This window comes from Cervus elaphus, chromosome 29, assembly GCF_910594005.1.
Source record: "Cervus elaphus chromosome 29, mCerEla1.1, whole genome shotgun sequence".
In the NCBI taxonomy this organism is placed as follows: Eukaryota; Metazoa; Chordata; class Mammalia; order Artiodactyla; family Cervidae; genus Cervus; species Cervus elaphus.
In genome coordinates this window covers 9,862,970-9,871,601 of record NC_057843.1, presented here as the reverse complement: position 1 = coordinate 9,871,601, position 8,632 = coordinate 9,862,970, and positions in this window count along the sequence as shown.

The window sequence follows — 8,632 nt, the reverse complement described above, 5'->3', positions numbered from 1 at the left end:
CATCTCTGCAAAGTGGATATTATCATCATTTAGCCAGTAAGAAAACCCAAAGCTTGGAGAAATTATGTAACTTGGCTAAAATCACAGGTTGGGTGACTGCCAGGATGGAGCTTTGAATCCAATTTCATCCAACTCCAAAACCCACGTGATTGCTACCACACTGTGAAAATGCTCCTACTTTTCTCAAAGTTGGGATTCTAAGCATATTTTTAAACTTTACTGGATGGATTAGAGATGAAATTATAAAAATCAGTGATAATACAGGGCTGAAATACTAACTTAGGCGAGACCCTTGGTTGAGGTAACAAATTCAGTGGTGTTTGCTCAAGCCAAGAAAGAAGGAGTTATTAGATCAGGTGAATTGTAAGATGTGAGGAAAGCATGCACCCAACTCTCAAGAATGAGCTGAGACTTGAGACTTAAACTTATTAGACCTTCTCCAACCCTCGCCTCTGCTTTAGTCTGCGCCTCTGTTTCTGTTTCTCTCTTCTCAGACCGGTTTGAAGGTAGGCAGGCCAGGGTTGGTGCTGTGACTCTTCAATATTATCAGAAGCTAGATACCTCATAACTGCCTGCCTTGCCCCTCTTTTTGCTATTGTTCTCAGAAGGTAGCTGCCGTATCTCCAGACATCAGACTCTTATTCCAGGCTAGAATACAGGAAAGGTTGGGGGCAATAGAGAATTTTCCTTTTTATTCAGGGGAAGCCCCAGTGGACAAGTCACAGATTTCTCCCTACGTTCGAAAAGCTTATAATCCTTCAGGGAAGATAAACATAAACCATTAAAGATTCTTGATAAGAAGATGCCAGAGTACTCAAGAGAGGGACTTCCCTGGTGGTCCAGAGGCTAAGACGCAATGCTTCCAATGTGGGGGCCCTGGGTTCAACCCCTGGTCAGGGAACTAGATCCCACATGCCACAACTAAAGGTTTACATGCCGTAACTAAAGATCCTGCATGCTGCAATGAAGATCAAAGAACTAGCACAGCCACATAAATAAACAAAATGAATATATAAAAAAAAGAGTAGCCAAAAGAAAAAGTGTCTATGTCTGAAAGACGGCCATAAGAATATTTATATAGCTTTATAATAACACCAAACTGCAAACAACCAAAACATACATCAACTGAAGAAAAGACAGGTAAATTGTAGTATATTCATACAATGGGAGATTCCTTAGCAAAATTCCCTCTGCAATCCCTCGCCAAAGCCCCCAAACCATTACCACACGCAACAACATGGATCAGTCTCACAGATGTAAGTTTGGATGAAAGAAGCCGGATACATTCCGTTTACATGAAGTTCAGAAGAAACAATAGAGGGACTTTCCTGGTGGTCCAGTGGCTAAGACTCTCTGCACTCTCGATGCAGGGGCCCGGCTTAAATCCCTGATCAGGGAACTAGATCCCACATGCCTAAAGTAAGAGTTCACATGCTGCAAGTAAGGAGCCCGTGTGGTGCAACTAAGACATGGTGTAGCCAAATATTTTAAGAAAGGAGAAACAATAGAAGTCAGAATAGTGGTTGCCTGTGGAAGGGGGATTACTGATTGAGAGGAGTCATTCTAGGGGACTGGGAATGGTCTGCCCCTTGTTCTGAATGCAGGTGTACACGTATGTAAATTCACCAAGATGTACTCTTATTGTGCTCTCTTTTCTGCTTATATTAGATCTCAATTTTTAAAAAGGTATGTATGGCACCTAAAAGAGAACGTTCAATCTTTTCCAAAACAAACAAACAAGTAGTAAATAACTCAGGAAACTTGTCCTTGGACTTGTTGTTTTCACAGTCAGCTCATGATTGTGTAGCACAGAGGTTCTCAATCCTGGCTGTACACGAGCATCCCTTTCCTTCTATTTTAATTTTGTGAATTTTAATTTGGTTTTTGACATAGGCAATCTATTTACCTGGTTGCATATTCAACAGATTTGAAGAGATAGGTGGCAAAAAGTTGCCCTCTGACCCCAACCCTGCATCCACCAAAAACTTCTTCAGAGACAACCATTGTCGCTAGAATCTTATAAATCCTTCCAGGATATTTTATGCCTAGATAAGTGGAGACATGTGCACATTTTCATCTCCTGAACAAATGTTTCAGTTCAGTTCAATTCCTCAGTCATGTCTGACTCTTTGCGACCCCATGGACTGCAGCACACCAGGCTTCCCTGTCCATCACCAACTCCCAGAGCTTGCTCAAATTCATGTCCATTGAGTTGGTGATGCCATCCAACCATCTCATCCTCTGTCGTCCCCTTCTGCTCCTGCCTTCAATCTTTCCCAGCATCAGGGTCTTTTCCAATGAGTCAGCTCTTCACGTCAGGTAGCCAAAGTATTGGAGTTTCAGCTTCAGCATCAGTCCTTCCAGTGAATATTCAGGTCTAATTCCTTTAGGATTGACCGGTTTGATCTCCTTGCAGTCCAAGGGACTCTCAAGAGTCTTCCCCAACACCACAGTTCAAAAGCATCAATTCTTTGGCTCTCAGCTTTCTTTATAGTCCAACTCTCATACCCATACATGATTACTGGAAAAACCGTAGCCTTGACTAGACGGACCTTTGTTGGCAAAGCAATGTCTCTGCTTTTATATGCTGTCTAGGTTGGTCATAGCTTTCCTTCTAAGGAGCAAGTGTCTTTTAATTTCATGGCTGCAATCACCATCTGCAGTGATTTTGGAGCTCCCCAAAATAAAGTCTGTCATTATTTCTATTGTTTCCCCATCTATTTGCTGTGAAGTGATGGTACTGGATGCCATGATCTTTATTTTCTGAATGTTGAGTTTTAAGCCAACTTTTTCACTCTCCTCTTTCACCTTCATCAAGAGGCTCTTTAATTCTTAGCTTTCTGCCATAAGGGTGGTATCATCTGTGTATCTGAGGTTATTAATATTTCTCCTGGCAATCTTGATTCCAGCTTGTGCTTCATCCAGCCAGACATTTCAAATGAGGTACTCTGCATAGAAGTTAAATAAGCAGGGTGACAATATACAGTCTTGACGTACTCCTTTCCCAATTTTTGAACCAGTCCATTGTTCCATGTTCGGTTCTAACTGTTGCTTCTCGACCTGTATACAGATTTCTCAGGAGGCAGGTCAGGTGGTCTGGTATTCCAATCTCTTGAAGAATTTTCGACAGTTTGTTGTGATCCACACAGTCAGAGACTTTGGTGTAGTCAGTAAAGCAGAAATAGATGTTTTTCTGGACCTATCTTGCTTTTTCTATGATCCGATGGATATTGGCAAATTGACCTCTGGTTCCTCTGCCTTTTCTAAATCTAGCTTGAACATCCGGAATTTCATGGTTCACATACTGTTGAAGCCTGGTTTGGAGAATTTTGAGCATTACTTTGCTAGCGTATGAGATGAGTGCAATTGTGTGGTAATTTGAACATTCTTTGGCATTAGCTTTCTTTGGGATTAGAATGAAAACTGACCTTTTCCAGTCCTGTGGCCACTGCTGAGTTTTCCAGATTTGCTGGCATATGGATTTAAACCAATTTTATTCATATAGCACTCTACTAAGGAGATTTTTTCTTATCAGTATGTTGACAACTTCCTCAGTCTTAAGTTTGCATTGTATTCCAACATGAGGGCTTACTATAATTTGAGTTCTGAGGACTTTAACAAAAATAAACCTATTTATTGCCATGCAGAACCTTTGTCGCTGTGCGGGTTTTTCTCTAGTTGTGGTGAGTGAGGGCTGGAGCTTGTCATCGTGGTGGCTTCTCTTGTCGTGGGACACAGGCTCTAGGGTGCTTGGGCCCCAGTAGTTGCGGCACAGTAGTTGTGGCTCCCAGACTCTAGAGCACAGGCTCGGTAGTTGTGGCTCAGGGGCTTAGCTGCTCCGTGGCGTATGGGATCTTCCCAGATCAGAGGTTGAGCCTGTGTCTCCTGCATTGGCAGGTGGAGTCTTTATCACTGAGCCGCCAGGGAAGCCCTTCCTGAAGACTTCTGAAAAATGCTCATGCCCTGGGTTTTCCCTGGATTTAATGCATTGGAAGTGAATCCTGAGTATGATGTGCAGACAGACGTGGGGAGCACTGGTGTGGCTTACATTTCTCCTTCAACCTATGACAGGAAGGATGCTGGTTTCCTAGAGCTCAGAAAGCTGGCTCAGGGTTTTGGAAAGACAGATAAATTCTTTCCTTCTGATGAACGGAGAGTGTTCCTAGCTAAGACTCTCATTAGCAAGAGACACAGTGGCAGGTAATTGAGAAAAGCTGGCCACGAGCCCTGGACCTGTATACAACGTGAGCAGCATTCTCCAAGTCTACAGACCTCATAGGACTTACCAGGCAGCGAGAACATAAAAGATGGAGGAAGATCTTTCCAGATTCTCTGAGCTGCAGAAAAGCAAGGGATGAGTTTCAAGATGGGTAAATGAAAGATGAAATACTGAGAAAAATAATAATCCAAGTTATACTTATAGTTCCTTGGGCTAAAATATGTCTATGCACTGTCTGAGATTGTCCTCTGAGCTTATCCTTTTCCAGTAGCCAGAGAAGTTGATTACAGGTAGGGTCCAGCCAGGAAAGGTGTTAGAAATTAGAGGGAAAACACTGTCCCAGTATCATAAAAACGTATTGTGTTTTTCAGGCTGAATTCTATGTCGGAATTTTGTTGATAAATCTCAGAAAAATATTCTAGTACTTGAGAAGGGCACTGAACACAGTTAAAGGAATGAGAAAGGAAACAAAGTATTTGGGCTTTTGAATCTGGTAAAACTGGTGGTTGATACACTTATTGGTCATTTTATTTATTTATTCTTCCATTTGAGGCTCTGCTGGGTCTTCGCTGACCTAGTTGTGGCTTGTGGGCTTCTCGTTGTGGCGGCTTCTCTGTCGCAGAGCACAGCCTCCATAGCTGTGGTTCATGGGCTTAGTTGCTCCGTGGCATGTAGAGTCTTCCTGGATCAGGGATTGAACCCATGTCTCCTGCATTGGCAGGTGGATTCTTTACCACTGAGTCACCAGGGAAACCCTGAAACACTTATTTAAAAGCTAAAATCAAATAGATTTCCAGGTTGGAAACAACCCAAATGTCCTTCAGTGGGTGAATGGTTAAACTGTGCTACATCCATACGGTAGCACAGTTTCACTACAGTAGGGATGTCGGTAACTACATTTTATTGCAGAATACTACTCAGTAATAAAAAGAAATAGGCTATTGATATGGATAGTCACTTGGGTGGATCTCATATCTCAAAATGTCACGTGCTGTATGGGTCCATTTATATAACATGCAATAAACAGAATTATAAAGACAGAGAACAGATTTGTGGTTGCCAGGAGTTGCAGGCAGGGCAGGAAGTACTGTAGGTGGGTGTGTAGAAGGGTAGCATGAGGGATCGTTGTGTCAGGGAAACTGTCCTGAGGCTTCACTGTGGGAGCGAACTTACAAATCTACACATGTGATAAAACTGCATAGAACTGAACACACACGTACACACACAAATGATATTCCTGGTTGTGACATCTCACTATGGTCACGCAAAATGACACCATTAGTAAGAGATTGGGTGAAGAGGACATGGACGCACTCTGTACTATTTTTCACCACTGCATGTGGATCTGCAATTATCTCAAAATCTAATTAAAAAAATTAAATAAGCCTAGAATGTTAGTGCTAGAGAAATGTAGAAATGGACAAAGCTATGCTGACATTGATTTTTATCCAATTCAAAAGGGGCAGCTCTTGACCTTTAATATAAGTAGATTTAAAATCAATAGAACTATGTGCCTGTACATACATTGAGTAATAAACTTAAGAAATGTATCCACCTACGAGATGTAAGGGCTTCCCTGATGGCTCAGCGGGAAAGACTCCATCTGCAATGCAGGAAATGCAGGACACAGTGGCTCAATTCCCGGGTCAGGAAGATTCCCTGGAGTAGGAAATGGCAACCTACTCCAGTATTTTTGCCTGGAGAATCCCATGAACAGAGGAGCCTGGCAGGCTACAGTCTATGGGGTTGCAAAAGAGTTGGACACAATTGAGCACACACACAAGAGATGTAGGAGGATAAAGATATAGGCATAACGTGAAAAAGCACGAATGGGTCTCTAGGACACATTAAGACAGTTTGGAAGCTCACCTAACCTTGGAGCTTGACGTCACGTAGTTTCACAACAGGATCACAATGTGACGTGGAGGGACTTAAAAATTACTCCCACAAACATTTGCTGAGCTCTTCCTATGAGGCAGGCACTGTCCCAGGTGCTCTGTGTTGGAAAGGCAGAAGACACAGCCTCCCTTTCCGAAGCTCATTACCCAGAGTTCTTCGGTAACTTTGTACATGTCCCACTGTTCAGGAATTCAATGCTGGTGACATTATTTATGGAACAGAAATGAATGTCATCCTGACAGATATTATTTTTAATGATATACTGATTAATAGTCACACTTGAGGCTATTTTAAAAATGGAAGCAGTCACCATGAAGTGTGATAGGAATTACCCCAAAATAGACCATTTTATCCTCTGTGAATAATTTAGACCCTGGCACTCGGAAAGCAGTGAAGAGTGTGAGAGGATGGTGAAAGAACTGATTGGGAGCTTTCAGAAAGTAGGGCCAGTATCTTATTATCCCTGTATCGCCAAACTTAACAGTTTGTGCTTGGTATGCACCAGGAGCTCAATAAATGCTGAGTTGGCAACCCAGGGGCTCTTTTTGTTTGTTTTATATGAGTTCAGGCCAGAAGGCCACCTGCCATTGATGACTGGAAATCGATTTTGACTGGTGTCAGGATCTGGGATGAGATGTAAAATAAAATAACTGAATGGAGATGCAAAAGGCCATCGGCCCAGGGCTGACTCGCAACTGTACCTAGGAAACGCCTTTGGCAATCAGAGCTCTCAGGTCTGCATAGCTCTGCTACCACCAATTCCACTTTTTTGCTTCTGGGTAAAGGAGCAGAATCCTACCTGCTTGCTCCCTTCCTTTCAAAGGTCATGTGGGGATACAGCTTGATTCACCATTTATTTAACTTTCACATGCAGAGACTAGCCGAGCATCATGAACATTATAAAAATGATACTTAGACTTCCCTAGTGGTCCAGTGCTTAAGAATCCACCTGCCAATGCAGGGGACACCCGTTTGACCCCTGGTCTGGGAAGATCCCACGTGCCACAGAGCAACTAAGCCTATAAGCCACAACTACTGAGCCTGCATTTTAGAGCCTGCAAGCAGCAATTTCTGAAGACTGATCGTCCTAGAGCCTGTGCTCCACAACTAGAGAAGACCCTGCAATAAGAAGCCCATGCACCGTAATGAAGTGTAGCTCCCACTCTCCCCAACTAGAGAAAGCCCTCATAGCAATTAAGACCCAGCACAACCAAAAAGCAAGATAAATTAATAATTTTTTAAAATATACTATGGCAATGGGAAAATATTCTGAATACTTCTTGGTGGTGAGCTTCCCAGAAAGACAATTATTGAAAAGATGTGGGAGAAAATGAACATGATCTTTAGCAAATCTGGGCTTCCCTCATAGCTCAGTTGGTAAAGATCCGCCTGCAATGCAGGAGACCCGGGTTTGATTCCTGGGTTGGGAAGATCCGCTGAAGAAGGGATAGTCTACCCATTCCAATATTCTTGGGCTTCGCTTTTGGCTCAGCTGGTAAAGAATACGCCTGCCATGAGGGAGACCTTGGTTTGATCCCTCGGTTGGGAAGATCCCCTGAAGAAAGGAAAGGCTACCCACTCCAGTATTCTGGCCTGGAGAATTCCATGGACTCCATGGGGTTGCAAAGAGTTGGACATGACTGAGCAACTTTCACTTTCACTTTCGGCCACCAGGGACAACATTTACTTTGCCTTGTAGGGGAAAAATAACAAACAGCTACCAACATGGTAGGTAGCTAGTAGGTAGCTGATGTCAGGATCTGAGATGAGATGTAAGATAAAATAACTGAATGGAGATGCAAAAGGTCATTGGCCCAGGGTTGACTCGAAACTGTACTAGAAAACGCCTTTGGCAATCAGAGTTCTCAGTTTATCTCTGTGGCTTTTTGGGCAGATGCGGGTATTTAGATCAATACTCAAGGACTAAGAAACACGATGTGCTTACTCTTTCGTTGACTGCAACTCTTTATTCATTCTGCCCAACTGGAGTCAGGGAAAGTCTGGGACATGGTAGAGTGGTGATTGTACCACTCAGACATCGAAGTAGAGGGATCATAGTTGACCTGACACCCCTGGTACACCCGGAATCCAGAGCAATATATTTGTGCTGAGTCCATGCTTCCCACTGGGGGGCTGCCAGCCAGTGACTAAGTATGCAAGAATACCAGGGCTTCTCTGACAGGTGGCTTTGCTTGAACCTTGTTGAAACTTCCTTAGATGTTGTGGCAGTCTAGGACGCTTCCATCCAATCCCCTCCTTCCCTCTCTCTTTCATGTGTGGCAAGACTTGCTTCGAGGTCTGACATGGGTCTCCAGCATTTTGGGCTCCCTCCCCATTAGTTCTCCCCATGGGCATAAAAATCTTTGCATGCTTAACCCTTCCTTGATGTTTGCATCTCAGAGGACCTGGACTAACACAAGTGGTATTCAGAGTGGTCTGAGAGAACAAGGGAGAAGCTGGGGATGTGGGCCTGGGTTGCCCACCACCCAACATATGAAGAGGAAGATTAGGAGG